A 19301-nucleotide genomic window follows, 5' to 3' on the forward strand; every position below is an offset into this window, starting at 1 on the left:
TTATTTACATAAGAAAAATATATTACTAATTCATACTTAAATTTTCATAAAAATAGATTATATCTAATAAAAAACAGAACATATAAGTTCTATAATCAAATATTAAATTAATTGAATATCCGACTAAAATGCAACATTATTCCTACTTGTAAATTAATTGTAAATTGCGGGTAATTTTTCTAAAGCATTATGGGATTTTCATGAAAATGATGGGATATCCGAGATTAAAAGGTGCATCTGATATTCATGACTAAAGGTTAAAGGTGTAACCAGTAATGAAAAATAACTTCGCCCTTACTTGTTATTTATGATTCAAGAAATTTTATAAACGTGTAATAAGTAAAAAAAATCGTTTTTTTTTATGCGATTCCTAAAAAATAAGTATCTATACAGAAGTACACATGCAAATAAGTTCGTAGAATATAAAATTAGAAAGACTATGTTATAAATAAATTAAGGAAAAGTTTTTACAGCTAGTAATATTATGTCATATATGAAACATTTTAAATTCAAAAAAAAATAAATAAATTCAAAAAACCTTCTTCTTCTTCAAAAAAAAACATAAAAACCAAGTTACAATTTTTTTAAAGTATTTAAGATTTTTTTTATTTTTGTATCAATTTTTTACTCTTTCAAATAAATAACAAATAAGCTATTCAATATAAAAAAACAAATTCCTCCTCGAAATTAGTACTGTCTTAAGTAAAATTATGTTTCAACTTTTAAAAAATAGTTAACTTACATGCTTGGCGATGAAGTTGAATAAAATAAGCTCGAACTTACTGTTTTCATAACTTTATAAAATATACCAGACCAACATGTATAACTAAAGTAAAAAAATTATATTATTTTGTAACGAAATTTTATATGTAAAATCAGTCATTCATGTGAATCGAATTAAAAGTCGATTGGTTAAAAAAATCTTGCAATGGATTTGATTCACTCAAATTAACGTTCTGGATTAAAGTCGTTAAGACAATAATTATGTTTTATTTAACTTTGTATTTTAATAACAGGAAATATTTTATTGTAGTATTATAAACAAAAAAACACTTTTGAAGTTTGTAGAGAAAATGTTTTTTTTCTCGAGATAATTGAGAAATAAAGTTTTATGTATTAACAATGCTTAATTCTCTAAAAAAAAAACATTGTAATTAATTTTCAGAGCAAAAGTTATTTCAAATTACATTTTCTATGTAAACAACGAATAATTGTTAGTAAAGATGAATCAAAAACACTAACTATACTAAAAATTACCTATTTTCAGTTATTCAGAGTTCGTGATGAACAAGACAATATTTCAAAAATTCGAATTACACAAATATTTTCTGTAAATTAAAAAAAAACGTATACAAAATAATAAAAGTTACAATTTGTGAGAAAAAACAGATCAAAGAAAAATGTCTTCCATAAAGAATATAAAGTGACAAGGCGACAAGAAGACTTGAGCCTAAATTTAAAAATAAAACTGCTAACTATTTTGGTAGTTTGACATAAAGAAAATAACTATAAGGTATTCTGACTTTAATATAAATGTTCCTATATTTCTTATAAAGTTGTAAATTATTCTTTCTTCTTAAAAGTTTTCATGTATTTATCATCTAAACTAAAATAATTTATTTTAAAGCAGCAACTAAAAAACAAATGTTCTACATTAAACTAGAAATATGTCTTTGAAGAATCAATTGTTTTACATGTAGCAACTTTTTTGATATTGATTGTTGAAATCAATATCATTTTAACATCTTTGATCGGGTAACGAATAACTAAAAATATTTAAAAATAATACAGAACACTTAAAATAAAAATGATACATAATAACAAAATTAATAGAATAAAAATAATTTAATTTTAAAAAAATTAAGGACAATAAGTAATGTAAAATTGTCAGGAAAGTAAGAATAATTTAAGTCATATTTTCTGTAAAATGTATTATAATTTTTCAATTTTACAACGCTTATTCGATGAATCATAATACTAAAATTTATACATCGGTACTTTTAAATGACCTTCTCATTGTAACATCCAACACACATTACCACTAAGTATAGCGTTAGACCGCAGTAACAGTGTTTATGCACGGTTTCTAAGTTAAGGGTACTACAGTAAGGACAAAGGCCAATATAAATGTTTGACTTAATTATAAATTACTATTACCCTGTATACTTTAAGTATGATTAATAGTTAATACATGTTTACAATACAAAATACTTAAAAGTACCTTGTTATGAGGTTCATATAATATTTCTTTAGTAATTTTAGGTTTTCGAACAGTAATATAGTTGTCTTAATTTTATATTAATACAGTATAACAAGTTTTCAACTAATAATCCTCGTAAAGATTGAAAAATTCTTCTTTAATTTTCAATTTGAAAATTCCTTTAAAGTAATTGTACATGCATTGTTTTTTTGATAAATGCTCAATTTTTTAATTGGAATATACATTTAATATGATAGTAACACATATAAAGACCATATGAGACATATTCATTTAAAATAAAATTTTCTAATTATTCTAAGAGAGAAAATGAATTTACTCCATTTGAAAATAATTATTAGCCAAAAACCTGTTTTTAATAGAATCATTTTCTGAAAGTTGACAACTTAATTTTGTTAGATTTGTAGTCAAATATGTAACTTATTTAAAAAGTAAAAGAATAATCAAAAATTCTTATATAAACATTACATAATAAACAAAGAGTCAAAGCCTAATTGGAGATTTTCCAAAAATATAACAATAAACAATATATAAACACAAAGGACATTAAATAAATCTTTAAATCACTAATTAGTTTTAAGCCAATATGCTATAACAACAATTCTGACACAGTCGTTTGTAGTTATTAAAGAAAAAGTCAAAAATTATTAAATAAAAACAATTAATTTAACAAAAAAAATTAAACATAATTAATTATATTTTTGGTTCACTTAATACGAATAATTTCAATATATATCAACACTTAATTAATTTAATATTAATGTAAAAACTAATTTTTAACAAAATTGATTTCTGTAATTTGATGTAAATAAATTCATTACATTTGTTTAGGGCTTTTTAAAAAGTGATAATAAATTATTTTATGTTATGTATTAAAAAAATTATTTTTCATATCAACAATTATACTCATTTAAAAAACTTTAATGTCTAATCTAAAAATAGGCAATAACAAGAAAATTTATCAATGCTTGCAGCAAAATGAAATCATGCATTGTCATAAATAGACTAATATACCGTATAACATCAACTACTAGCAAAATATATGAAGATAAAGCATAAAAAATTAATTTTCAAAATGGATATAAAATAAAATTAAAGATACTCGGTAAAATATTATCTAAAAAACATTTGGATGTAAAGAAAAAAGCTAAATTTTTTACTTTAATCTGAATAATTTAGTAAAAAAAACTAAAATACATTTTATTAATTTAACCACTATCATTAATTAAACTAAACTTTATGTTAAATATTTAACTTAAACAAGTTACGACTAAAAAGTTTCTCTCCCAATGATTTGTTTAAAAATGAAATTACATTTATTTTCATGATTTTCAATGTTTTCATTTTATCCGAACAAAAACATAACCTATAATACGCCTTTTTCGATCTCACTAAAAATAAAATCATTTTATGAATACTTCCATTTTTTAAATCCATTTAAATATAAAATATTCGTAACTTTTAATGAAAACTCAAAAACAATAAAAAATTTAAAAAGTTTTTTTTTTTGAGAAAACTAAACTAAATATTTAAGAAGTTTTTACTTTATCTTAAACAGAACAATATAAAAAGTAGTGACATACCTAGTGGAACAAAATTAACTGATAACTCTTGAACTAATTACACTGATGAAGAAGAAATTTTCATCACAAACGTAATCTTTACCAATTTTTCGCGCTGATTTTAAATATGCAATTATATTTTTTCTATCAGCTTTAGTTTTTAAGATGATAATTAGTAAGAAACGAGTAATTACACACAAAAAGAAAAAAGTATTACTGGTTTTAATTTTTTATATGTATATAATAATCTATATAAAATTTAAATCCAAAAAATCATGTTCAATAAATTTTTTAGTATTTTTAAGTTGATTTTTAACTTTTTAAAAAAAAGTTGAAATTTTTTTCCATAACTTTTTTTTTATTATCTTACAAAACATTAACATCACGAAATAGAAAATTTTATGAATATTTAAGAAATAATTGGGTATGTTATGGTATTGTTTAGATTGATATGGTGAGAAACTTATATAAACACATTAACAGAAATTTTACGAGATAAGTTTAAAACTTTGTTAGAATTACTAGTATTTTTTCATTAATATAATTAATCATTTTAATAAAAATGTAAGCAATTAATTCTAAGCACTGAGATTCATAAAGTATGTCTAAGTGTTTAAAAATATGGCACAGTTGACATTTTTAGATCTTAATTAGTTTTTATTTGTTTAAAAATAATAAAAAACATAGATTAAAATAAAATTTAACAACTTATCAGAGGAAAACGTGAAAACAAAATACTAATAAAAAAGTATATTTATAAAAAATTTCAGACCAATATTTCGGTAGTTTTGGCATTTTTTAACTAGTCGAGAGGAGTAGTGTAGTTCGTTTAAATCTAAAGATAAAAATAAATAGACTAGCGCTCTGTCTTCAGTCATTATATTAGAGTTAATAACTTCCAAAATATTGGTCTAAAAGTTGTTATCGACCATTTGTTTTCTTTATTAGATTATTATCTATTAAATAAGTTAATTAATTATGATTGTTGTTTGTGTACATATGTTCGAAAAAAATATAATTGACGCCTTTATAAGGTATACGGATGAATATAAAAAATACATTAAGATTAATAAATTGAAATATCATGTACTTAAAGAAACCAAAATAATAGATTCTCAATATTTTTTTAATTAGTTCATAAAAATGAATCACCCTATATATAATTTTTAAAAATCTGAATAAATAATCGTAACTCAAAAACTAAATCAAAATATTTGACTAAATTTAACTCACTAACGCATATCAGAAGTATTCAAGATTACTATTTAATTAGTAGATTAATTTTACATTTACGTGGCAAAGAAGACAACAACAATAAGCTACTCAATTTACGATTCTTGTCCTTTGCAGAAAAAGGGAGAGGCCGCTTTACACTAAATAACTATTGATCCATAAAAAAAACTTAGGAAACAGCATTGTAAAATAAACACAAATGCTTTGTGCAGCGAAAGGCCTTATGATGTGACTTAAAACAGAATAAATTACACAAATAACATAATTGAAATTGCCATTTTTAATTAATTAAAATTATACTTAGTATTTAATGTAAAAAATATTTTAATTAAATGAAAAAGTTGTATTTTTCGTAAAAAAATTAATACGACTTACATAAATTATTGCGAAAGAGAATTTTTTTTTTCTATAATTATTTTTTTCTTAAATAAGTTTGTCGAACAGAAAGGTTACTTACTTTGAATCCTTTATACCATTCTTTAATGGTTGCTTCGTCGTACCTGGTGTGCGACTTGAGGAAATCCATATCCTCTTTAGATAGTTTATCTTTGCTACCAAAACAGCCCATATTTCTATAAATGAAATATACATCTTTTTAAAAAGTAATTTATTTACAAATATATCTTCATGTATTTTATATAAGGTTAAATTTTTTAACATAAAAAGTCTTCAAAATTAGAAATAGTTTTCAGTTCACAAAAAACGCTATGATGAGTATAAAAGCATGTTATTATCACCCACAATTCATCACCGACAGTGGTAAATAGTGACGATCACGTGCTGCGTGTCAACTTAACATATTTAAATTGAAAACTTCCTGTAGAGTAGAAAAACTTCACGAGTTTTTGATTATCTATGACATTATAACTGTCAAAATTTCAATTTAAAAAAGGGAAAATTATTTTTTGAAAACATTGTTAAAACGAAATTTTAATTCATGAATGAGACAGAAAGTGATGGCAAGACTTGGGTATATTTAAGTGACATTTTAATATATTGTAATGTTCTGCACATTTATTCATATTTATTGATTGTAGGTATTCGTTCGTTATTATAGAAATAAATAATGAATGATATTCTAAACAGTAAGACACTAAGCATACTCACTATAAAATTAAATAAAATGAAATAAATTTAATCATTTTGGGAAAGCTAAAAAATATATATATATTTTTATGACTTTTTTATTTTATATAATTATTACTTAATTACTAATTAGTAATTATTACAAATAAATATGTGATAGAAAAAACTAAAGCCAGATTCGGAATTGGCGTCGAATTTCCATATGAAAATACATATAAAAATTGTAAACAAGAAAATGGTTGCCCTGTACTATTAATAATATATGACAAATTTTATTAAGTAGAATCTTTAATATTATTAATGAATTATGTAAGTACTTATGATACAAATGTGTTTTTTTTTGTGAAATCAAACTAATAAATTGGAAATTATTTTGACAGCCCCCTAAAATTGTTTATCATAAAAACTTAATAAATCTGGAAAGATGTAAACTGTAAACTCAGTTTCTATAAGTTTTATTTGAATAAATTATTAGGATCGCGTTTATGACATTTGATACTCAGTTACTTTGAGCAAAAACAGCTTTCAATAATTTAACTAAACGTTTTAACTAAAAGACGATAAAAATGTATGAATTGAAAATAGAAGCCAAATTCAACGACAAAATATTTTTGATAAATGAGTACAGAGTAATTACTAAATTAAAACTGAAAATTAAATTGCCATGGTTCTGAATACATTTTCTGTGACAATAAATAATTATACAATACATCTAAACACAAATTTATTTAATGTTATCAGAGTAATTAAGAACATTTATCACACTACAATGTATTACAATATTCTTGTCAAAAGTGTTAATTTATAGATTATATTTCATAAACAGAAATAACACTTTCTATAATTAATAAAAAGTTCAATTTAAAATCTAATAATTGAAATTAAAGAAATTATTATTATTATACATTTTGGCTTTTGGGTGGAGTAGTTATAATTAAAAAGCTAAACGTCTTAGTGAAAAATTGTCAGTATTCTAATAAGAATATTTATTTTAACAAATCACTAAGATCAATTAATAGAATTATAAGTAGGATTATTAAAAAAACAAAGCAATAATTTGGATAGTAACTAAAGAATATATCCAATTTTGTTTCAAAGGTAACATTAATTTGTACTACTAATTTAAATTTTTTTATTTAAAAAATAAGATATGAAAACATATTATTTATCGTAATACAAATGATTGATCACTCGTAGTTAATATTTAAATTGATTTTTAAATTTATAATTTTAATTTAGATTAAAATTTAATTTGTCTATGTAATGTAAACCACGACACAACGCAAACTTAATATTATTTGAAATGTCAATTACTGAATTTAACTGTCATTTTCCCAGTTTTTAAATTGCACTTAAAATGTAGCTTTATACAAACGTACAAATATAAATCGTTGTTGCCATTTATCTGTCAGGCAATCCGGAACAAGAGTGCAATTATTTATTGCTAATCTAATGTGGTAGTATACAACAATTATATTTTGAATATATGTGCCCATACTTAGAATACGAATGTTAAACTAATGAACTTGCACTGAGCACAATAAAATTAACATAACATTTGTTTTGGCTAAAGGGAGAACTCCTATGAAAATTTAATTTTATACTACCTGTAGCGACCATGGAACGATCGAGAATCTTCGCGATAGATAGGCAACACAAAATGCATATACGCGCGTATTTTCTCGGTCGCCCCATAAAAGAATATTCTAGAGCACTACACACTATAAAACGGCGAGACATCAGTCAATCAACCAATCAGTCATAAGTTAGTTCGCCACAAGCAGACAGCACACGTAGTGCATGCATATATTGTAAATATTCTAAAAGTGTTTAAATAATAAACAGTCTATCATTTTTCTCTTTTTTACGTAAATCGGTGTTTTTTATTTATTGTTTAATCAATACGCGAAACACCAAACTACCAATTAAACTTAGTAAAAACATATTGCTTATGTATAGTTAATATTTCTAGGTAGTTATTATGCCAATAAATGATATCTTTTATACAGAAATCTATGATAATTATTAGTATAATAAAATATAATTTATCTTTTATTTTACTTTTGAGATACGAATGATAAATTAACCNTATTAGTATAATAAAATAAAATTTATCTTTTATTTTACTTTTGAGATATGAATGATAAATTAACATGGTAGGTTCATAACATTAGCATATAGAACAATAATCATTACATGAGTGCCATTAATTGAGATGAACCTACTTATTATCCACTGAATATAATATTTAAATAATCAAAATATTTAATTTAATTAATAGAAGAAATAATTAAATAATAAATTTTACTTAAAAAGTTTAGATACATAATAATATCATGTCATGATTAACACTCAAATAAATTAATAATTAAAATAATGAATACTATCTAGATGAATTATAAGTCTTTAAAAATTTATGAAAAACTAGTATCATTTAGTTAATCCCCATTACACTATTTCCATACATAACTGAGCCTTGAATATTTCAATCTAATAGAGAATCAACTCTGATTTCTAATCACTTTTTAATATTACTCTTGTAAACCACTGATTGAAATTTTTCCTACGGATATCCAATGCCAACGTTCACTTATTAATAAAAAATTACAATACACGAAGCAGTCCATAAAGACAATTGAACAACAATCGACCACACAAGGGAGTATTAAAACAATAATGTAATCATGAAATATTGAAAAAAGAATTTTACAAGGCCATCGCGTGGGCGACGTTATTTCGGCAAAGGTAACTAACGTTCATTCTATTTATGTTTTTATCAAATTTTTTCTGAAACATTAACACGAATGAAATTCAAAAGTTTACTCTTTAAATTAATATTATTTCGACGAGTATCTTTATTCGAGTTCAAAAGACTACTTCGCTAATGGATATTTAACTTGTAGTCATTAAATGCTACAAGTTTATTGTAGTTTAGACAACATAAGATATAATAAGCGATTAATGATGATAAAACAGTGGCATGTCTACATAAAGAGCTACCCGAGGAAACTGCAGCAGAACACTATAATAAGGACGTCACAATTTGGGGACATATCGACCAAAGATGCGTTCCAAAAACATTTTACCAAAGTTCAAATAATACCAAGTAAATATAATTGGAACATTAATTAATATTGAACACATAACAATCACTGATATCAGATGGCTTGTAAATATAATTTTGTAATGACCATATATGTTATATATATAAATTTATACATAATACACTAGTTTTAAAGAAAAACTGTTTAAATTTATTTTTTAATGTATTAATGTTTCTGTATTTATCTTTTTCTAATTACTGGAATATATGAGAATTTCATTCGTGTAATTTCACTAAACTATAAATAATTTTAGTTTCACAGGTCTTTATCATTTCCGAAAAAATAATAAAAATAAATTAAATTTCTTTATGCCTTAAAAATTATTTTTATACATTTTTTTTACTTTGAGGGGAGTGTTTTTCATGTTTTCATGTTGTGATGGCAAATATGGCGCCAAATAAATATAGCTCCTGGGCATTAAAACCTAAAATACACTACTCCATATAAATTTATATCTTTATAATATTATGTATTAATAGATATTTTAGATTAATATTTAGGAAAATTAGAACATATAAAGCGATGTAATCAATAGATAATCGTGTCTGCATGTTAAATGTTTAACGATGTGTCTTATACGTCACTGCTTGGCAACCAATCAAAATGCTAAGCTTGTATTGGTATTTTATACGAGTGAAAATACTAACGATGTTATAAAATGAGAGTGATATAAGTGTTAACATTCAATAGAATGCCAACAATAAGCCGTATTGACTAAGAGTAAGAAGTTTTTAGAACATTACAAGGTTTTAATACTGAAAGTACATTGCGTAGTAATTGTATCCTGCTAATTATTATCGGGTAGTTATCTAAATTATCAACATATTCTACTATTTCTTTCTAGGAATTTGTTGGCGCTGTGGAAAGATGAAAGAAATTTCCTAGTTCCCAATTGTATACCCGTTGAAGGTTTATAAACTTTAAGCTTGTATTCTTTGCAAATCCAGTCATATAATATACAAAAACAGAAGGTTATATTTATTGAATTATATTATCACCGCAGAGTAAATATTAAATATACCGTATATGAACATAATAATCTGTAATATAAGTATAGTGGAATATTAAATGTAACTTGACTAAAAACCTATTTTAAAAGGCGTTGGTCAGAAAATAAAAACACGAGTAAAAAACACAATTTCCTGCTAGTAAAGAATTTATAATTTTACTTGTATGAAGTTTTTAAATAATCTAGTCTGGGCGTTTGGAGAAACACTGTCTTTAAATTTAAATTTAAAATACACTAGGTGAAGACATTGAAGACCTTGTCAGTTATTGTGGCACGTCACAATTATTTTCCGTCATCGTCGTATGAGATCGAACTTGACACACATAAAAAACGTAATTTAATAATCGGAGGATATACATGCGCCAAATTCGCATGCATAATATAACTGCATACACCATTTCTCTTGTTTTCGACAAATTCAAAATAATTGTGATTTAAAAGCCAAAAAGTTATTACGGTGTAGACGAAATTTCGCAGTTATTTTTAATTTATATGTTCAAAGAATATTTTACACGCTATCCCGGCAGAATAAGAACAAAAATAATAAGAACAAAAAATTCAGACCTTGTATATAATTAATACACGATAAAATACTACTAGGTGTGATACACGCAGAAACGTCAAAATGAGCACTTACTCGCAATCACAAAGGGCGACGTTAATAAAAATCTTTCTCTATGAACAATATCATACATGACAGCACATCAAATTCATTTAGTAATGAGAGTTATTTAATACATAACTACTGGGTGATAAATTTTCTACATTAATATTTTTTAATTAGAACCAGTTTGTTTGCATTCGTGTCAAATTCAACAAGTTATAATGTAATTATAACAAAGAAGCGTAATGATTTCACTTTTTTCTGAACGTTAAAAATAATTGTTAATTTTTTTAGCGTATAAAATATTATCGCGAAAACAAACACCAAAATAGATATGACATAACTTATTATACACAGGTACGTGGAAGAAACATCTAAATTATGGTAAAGTCGACTAGCGTAAGTTATTAATTAAACCGCCTACAGCAATTATAAACTACATACATACTATAATTGTTGTTATTATAATTATTACCATACTGTCGCAATAACGCAATCGACAGTCCGTGTGTTATATTACAACTTACATGCATATATTACACAGTTAATTGATGATTAATATTATAGAGCCTTAACGGTTTTAATTAAAAAACTACATAATTAAAATACAACTAAAAAAATGCGTTTAATTTAATGGGGAGATGTCACAAAATACTTTGTATCACAGCACCAATTAAGTAGAAGCAAACAACGATGTAATATCCACGCCATAATATCCAGTAATTATTTTAAAGGCATCCATAATAAAGTTGTACAACTCAAGTGCCAATAGCTATGTAACGACATTACGTTTATAAAGCAATTTATTAAAATATCAATAGGAACATAATTTTTTTCGGCTGACGACAATTGTTTTTGGTCATCTAGAAAATTTGTAGATAACACATTTTTCGAATAAATTGCTAAATTTTAAAGATTAATATTTTATGTGAAGTTTGTTACAACCAACCGAAAAATAAAATGTTTTATGGACACTTAAGCTATGAAATTTTTAGACTTTATAACGATAATAACGATAAAAATGATAGAGATAAAAATCATTAAAGATTTTAATGTGCGAATATACACTCAGTGGAGCAAAGAGCACTAAATGAATAGCTAATTTTGAACGTTATTTAATTAATATCTGCGGGTTCGCCAATGAAAAGGTCTTTAACTTGAATACGTTTTATTTAATTTGCCCGACCGACTAACTTTGAAGTGCGTTTTAAAACTACCCGTGAAGATACGTCATACGCATTACAAAGAAAACACGGGGAAAGATATGACAAATCATCTGTTAGAACTTACGCGGTACAAGTATAACTTGTGATTCAAAAAAGAACGTTAAGTGATTTAACCAAAAAATTTTAGCATCAAGAAGAAATGAGTCGATTAGAAAGTTTAAAAATACTAGAAGAGCAACAATTATAGACAGCAAACACATATTTTCAAAGAACGTTTCTTTTTTGCCTAAGATAAAAGTAATTCAAATATAAATGTGGATCACAAAACAAACACATAAAAGTATGGCTAGGGTATATTTGCACTAGCGTTGAGTAAACTAACTAACATCATAAAATAAAATAAGAAAACGTATCAGGTCGTGAGCTTTTATTTCTGAAACAAAGCGATACGTTACTGTTTGACTGTGTTTGCATTTTCCTTAGCTTCTTAACAACAACTGTCATACGACAAGTACTAACGTTGAAAGAGTCTCAACATTACTGTCACGTCCTCGTGTTACTACAACTTACTTGAAATTAACTTTGTAGGTTTATTCAGATGGATGTAAATAAAGATCATTTTATTTGTTAAAGCGATTATTACATTTCAAAGGATTATATAGTACTCGTTGTACTATAAATTCAAGTTTATTATGTATATAGATATATATGTATTTTTATTTAGGTCTAAGAGCATTTTATTGACATTCTAAGAATATCTTGATCGTACATGATATTGTTATGCACGCCAAACACATGCAAAATGAAGAATAAGGTAAAATAACATCGCGTGATAAAATTCAACACGACGTCTTACACCACTATGAAGACCGAATTAATAAAAAAAAAAAGAGAAATTAATGAATGTTACTGTAATGAAGTTAAACGAATGTGTGGTTGATTGCGTTTCTTATGACCACATATTTTTATTTAGGCTAAATTTTAATTAAACTTACGCAACGGTTATTTTACAGTTCAAAATTGACAATGTTTAATGCAAAGTATTTTTAATAAAAATACGTTGCTCAATACAAACACATTTTCATAACACGCTATGAATACAGACAAACATTTGCAATGATAACACTATTGTGGTACTAATACATTTTATTGATTCAAATAACCATTATACGCGTGTAGAGCTTAATACTACTGTAAGTGCAGCAATTAACTGTCATTATCTAAATATAATATGGTGAATATTATAAAACGATTAAAATACATTGATTAGGTAAATCATCAATGATATAACAATTTTTTATTTATTATTTACATAAATTTCTTTAATGGAAATTTATGTGAATAAATCAGAAAGTTAGAACACGTTTTTAACAAATGTAAAATTCAAAAATGAAACTCGACTTTTTTTCGATATTTAGTAACATTTACAAATCCAATAACAACCACCGATTATTCTATTATGTTTCAAGTTCAGCTTCACTTACTTCACACGGGCATTTTGGTAATATTATTACTTAAACTCTTTATAGCTTAATTAAACTACACTACAGATTTAGAATACGAAAGACGTGGTGGTATATTATTTTAGTCACGAATAATATCTCTCGGGACCAAACAGAAGTGGCTCTTATTCTCTGACAGAGAATAGCAAACGGCTGTTATGACAGGGAGAAACGTGACGAATAACATATATCTGTGCAGTATACATGGTCTACAATTAATGCAATAAACGGTAGATAGTAAATGACTATTGTTCCATCAGCAGGTGAGTGTTCGACGAAAACATATGCGACTATATCGAAACTTCATATCTGGATACGTGACCAAAATGCTACACCGCGTCAACAATTATGTTTCAATAAAATACTCTGCAAGAGGTGGTTTTTTAATAATAAAATATTTGCGTACAAGGACTGTTTTTTATCAAGCATTGACAATCATCAACGTAGGTCTGTTTACCTATAGACAGACCTTCGTTGATGGGTATTAATGTTTGTTCGAGTTCATCCATTCTGTATTTGACTGACTGCTAAGTAATAATACATGAACACTGACGCAACACATGCGAATGAGCTTTGTGACAGCAGCAGATCTGATAACACCGATGGAATTCCATTGTGTGTCAACTGAACGCATGAACCATATAAGAGTATCACGGGCGTATTAGTAATAAAAAAGGATAAACTTTAGGAATTATTTTAAAACATTAAAACGTTCACATTTGTTTCAGCTGTAGTAAAATTGCTTTTTTAATAAACTTTATACACATGGCACATAAAAAAATGGTTTCATCGTGCGAGTAGGCGTCTGTAGCACTTACTTTCAAAAAGGAAGAAGGTATTTAATGTGACTTTTACTTTACATTCGGTAATAAAATAAGAACAGTATAGTGTCAGTAGTAAAATTATTTTACAACACGAGCGCTTTACTATTGGAAAATTAATACACATAAGATAAATGTTTTTTTTTTAAACAAAATCGACGTATCAAATTCAAACAAGAAAACACGATTTTGTAAAATATCAAATAATAAAGACGATCACACGTTGAGGTTCTCATCAATCAATAGAATACAAACCTATACAAGTACAACGTCAGTCAAGATATTTCATGTATTTGAGCGAATACAACTTAGTTGTACGAAACATAAACATAAATTACATCACTACTAAATTTGGGTAGGAATTTGGAAAGCACTCAAATAATTAGCTATCTCAATCAGCCTTTATAATTTGCATATACATAACGTACTAAATAAACAAACGGCAGTCATGAATTTATTCTTAGTTTAATGTTGAGGGTAAAAATCTGCGTTTAAAGCAGATGCGGCATGAATATTTTAAAAAATTGGATAACTCCGTGAAAATTATCCAAATTTTATTTTTTTTTTTTACATTCGCACAGATCTAATATTTAATCTTCAAACCATTGCCGAACTTAAGACGGAAAGTAAACGTATGTTTGGTGAAATTATCGGGAACGTCTCTGCTAGAGCGATCGTCAACTGCAGCGAGCAGATAGTTGACTGCCAAAACTCCCTAAGTGATCATATGCCAGATGTATTTTTTCACCATTAAAACAGAAATCTTTGTGAATATGAAAAAAATATAATTACTTATGCCTCGTCCTGTTTTACAAATCTAAAGCGAATCCATAATCAGTTCCATTTAAATTACTAATTCCAACTTTATTTTTGTAATCAACTCATAATTTTACCACAATCAACATGATATGATGAATCATTTATAAAAATATTGTAAATAATTACAATAACAATAATGAAACAAAAATGTATATAGTTGGAGCACTTTATTTTTTCTTATTCATTGGTTATAAATAAAGCGTCGTCAAAAAAGCTTACCAATTTCTAATTCAGAGACAATGAATCATTGTAAAAATGCAGACATAGAAATGACGATTCATGGTAAAACGTTTAAAAATATAATAACGAAAAAGCAACTACAAACTTTGGCAAAAACGCCTACCGTCCACGAGTTAATTTTTTTCCTTAGAATTACACACTATTATATTAGGCATTTGACACGAATGGAATTGTGTGATGATACTTAAATATAGGCGCTGTCAAAAAAAATGAATGGCCATAAACCAACTCGACCGTTATAACATGACTTCAAAAAAAAAAAAATAAAAACGGAAATTTTAGATCTGTAATAAGCCCACGGATATTATACAAATGACATAGTACTGCTGTTTCTATAAGTTTCAGTTGTGTCATATGAACATGAAAACCATTTATTCAATTTGTCTTTTGTTGGTGATTATTGTTTTACATGAAAAATCCATTGCTGTATGTCGGTCAACCTTATAAATAATAAAAAAATCGCATGATAAATATTTATGAAATTTTAAATATAGCGTGACCGCAACATTACAAAGTCACAGTCCCTTGGACATTTCACTTGGTCATAACCGGAAGACGGAACAGTAAAAAATTACATCGAACAGTATAAAGTAATAAGGGCGAATTTTACATTTTATTACTACTNTCGAACAGTATAAAGTAATAAGGGCGAATTTTACATTTTATTACTACTATGATTACAATTTAATTCGCAATGCCGTCGAATAATTGTTATAAAGACATTAGAGCTTTTCGATGTTGGTCAACTAGTCGCGTTACCANCTATGATTACAATTTAATTCGCAATGCCGTCGAATAATTGTTATAAAGACATTAGAGCTTTTCGATGTTGGTCAACTAGTCGTTACTACTACCACGTCGAAATCGATGACATAATAAAGAACTACGATTATTATTTATTAATTTTANACTACCACGTCGAAATCGATGACATAATAAAGAACTACGATTATTATTTATTAATTTTACAATGCGCAGCATGTTGAAACGTCGGTTATTTATCATGTTACCTGTAGAACACAGTCACACGAATGTGGGCTTTTTAAAACCATTCTTATTTTATATATTAACGAGTAAACACGCCAAACGAAAAATAGTTGATAAAATTTGCATTATCAAAACACGACGTTTTGTTTGAAATAGCTAATTTTAATTTTATATTAATTGCGGCAAATTAAATGAAATTGGTTCAATATTGTTTAATAAAAAACGTATGGGCAAGTTTTGAAATGTAAAAAAAAACTCAATAAAACATTAGTTTTTACAGAAAAACGAACCGTTCGTTGAATATTTAATAAGAAAAGAGGTCGACGACGCATTGTGCGCAGAATATAAAAATCTATAATCAGCAATACGTATTAAAAATATCTCAATAAAGTTATAACGTCACGATTATTTAAAATACGACATCTTATAGCTTTATGAGATTTTGACACTAAGCAACATAAACCGAACGATTGAAAAATTAAGCGATGATTTTTTTTATATTTACAATAAACATTACTTTTAATCAATTAAATTAATTTTAGAAAATTGTTTTTGTTAAAAAATTAAAAAGTTTTTTCACGAAAAAAAAAAAGTCACAAAAACTTTAATATATACCAATAAAAGAGAGTATAAAATAAAAATACACGTTAATTGATGGAGACATTTTAAGAAAAAAAAAAATTACATTCTGAAATTTGTCAGGAACAAATAAAAAATTACACGTTGGGTAAAACCTTCCGTATGCTTTCGATCGATTCTCGGTCGCCATTCTCAGATAATCTCTCGGCGGTCAAATATGCTAAATTGGTTTTATGATAACGATTAGCCTCCTCTTCGATATTACCTGAATCCATTTAATCGAAATAGACTCTACGGGTTTTTTCCGGAAATCTGAGCGACAATCGATAATAGGGGTGAACGCGAGTAGCACCGCGGGATTGCCGCCTACACCGTCAGAACTCTCACCTCGACCCACCCACCCGCCAGTTACTCACAGCTCAAGAGAACCATGACAGTTCCTTGGGTGCAAAAAGGGGTACAACGTTCGCGTGAGTTTAAAAGTACTTCGCACTCACCTGTAGTATAGGCTTAAGGTGAACTATATTTATGACGTCGTCCCGTTGCACAACCTAATGAACAACAACAACAACCGTGATTACTGTACAGATTTTACGCTTGTTACGTTATGAAGATTAATGGCAGTGACAACGGCCTCTGTTTCTTCAGAATGACACGTTCTCGGCACGGCAGCGGGCAGGTACAGCGGGACGGACGTAGCAGTACGGGGACTGGACGAAAGACAGCAATAATAACATGCTACACATCACCACCATCGAACGGTCGATATACACAACGCGTTATGATCGGGCGTCGTCGTCAACGGCTGACACGTTCAATAATGTAATACAAAACAACAATATCAATTAGAGCTGACGAAATTTGCTGGTATAAAAATATTCGAAGATAAATTATGTCCGCAGAGTAGGAAAGATGAGAGCGCGTGATGGACAGTGTGCTTAGGAGCCGCGACCACAAACAAACGGCACACTAAACGACGGGACGCGCGCCGACTATAGCACAGCACAACACACTGTAGAGGATAACACTAGGTGACCGAGTGGCCCGGCGCGCCACGACGCGGGTGTTGCTGGCGTTCCGCGCGGCGGCGGCGACTCACCAGTCGGGCGCTACTCTCCTCTTTCCCCCTGAACAGCATCACGACGTGTGCGCTCCTTTAATAATATAATGCATCGCGATACAGCTAGTTAGATACACTAATAGGTGATTGAATGGGAGAGTACGCGGTTCACGAAGATTAAACGACACATAACATATTCAATGCACACGGTACTTTTTTATTTTGTANAACATATTCAATGCACACGGCACTTTTTTATTTTGTAAAAGCCAATCAACGTAGAAATACATTTAAACGAATTTCTTTAAACGATTCAGTTCGATCAACTGACACATCTTTCCGCGTTATCGAGTGTCGACGACACGCTGCAGGTTAGGGATGAGGTCAAGGAAACGAGGCGGAGAGGGTCGTTTAACATGTTGCTCCGTAGAAAAAAAGTAAACGTTTTTTTTTTCATTCGATGTACGGACCAGACAATTCGTTGCAACAGGCGTCGATAAACGAAACACTTACTAGACGACGTGAGGTCAAATGTGTGCTGGTTAAACCACTAATACCATTTCATCCAAAAAGTGTATCGGACGACCAATTGAAATACCGAAGCAAATGTTTAAAAAAAATTTGTTCGCGTAGATAACAATCTACGAGGGCAATATAAGAAAAAACACAAGATTAGGTTGGTTACACGAAAATAAGAAGTAACAAGTGAGACTAAAACTAATTTGGACGGGCATCGAAAAGCAAATACCACCACTTAACTTATTGCCCGTCCTCGTTTTTCGCGATACCATTAAAGAAATATCCATTTTATTAATTGAAAAAAATTAATTGGAGTCTAAATTTCGATATCAAATTTTAATTTTAAAAGTCAAAATCGACAACTGGTAGGATACAAAAAAAAAAAAAACAGTAAAATACATTCGCAATGTATTATCAAGTTATATTATAACTTTTTACATAAGCAGCAATAAATCCTAAGGTTACATTGCGTGTTTACTTTCTTCTTTACATAAACGATAAGATTTAATTAGACTTATGTAAATGTCATATATCGCTACCCATTTAGTATTTGCATAAAAGATAAAAAAAATATATAGTACACAGATTTAAGTCATCAAGTTGTTGGCGGATTCAAAATTGTAAAAAATAAGAGATGTACACAATGGAAATTCATTTCTAAATGCTTCTTTAATTGTAAACATTACAATCATTTTTTCTCTAGAGTTGTTTAGCAGTCTAGTTTACTGTTCAGATGATACAGAACTTTTCATTATTAATATACTAAGCAAAAGTAAAATACTACGAGTAACC

The 19301-nt window shown here is 27.4% G+C and overlaps 1 long non-coding RNA gene across 2 annotated transcripts; it reads right to left on the minus strand.

Annotated features, from left to right (window-relative positions):
- Nucleotides 1-807: 807 nt before the first annotated feature.
- LOC126909290 (uncharacterized) lies at nt 808-17984 on the minus strand. 2 transcript variants are annotated; one of them, XR_007704992.1, is made up of 3 exons: nt 17428-17984; nt 5471-5585; nt 808-826 (listed from the first exon to the last, which is right to left on the minus strand). It is a non-coding gene; the product is annotated as an uncharacterized LOC126909290 (long non-coding RNA). The 2 variants fall into 2 exon arrangements; XR_007704994.1 differs by lacking the exon at nt 808-826 and adding an exon at nt 3591-3609.
- Nucleotides 17985-19301: the final 1317 nt, after the last annotated feature.

This window comes from Daktulosphaira vitifoliae, unplaced genomic scaffold (genome assembly GCF_025091365.1).
Source record: "Daktulosphaira vitifoliae isolate Bord-2020 unplaced genomic scaffold, ASM2509136v1 Scaffold_237, whole genome shotgun sequence".
NCBI lineage: Eukaryota > Metazoa > Arthropoda > Insecta > Hemiptera > Phylloxeridae > Daktulosphaira > Daktulosphaira vitifoliae.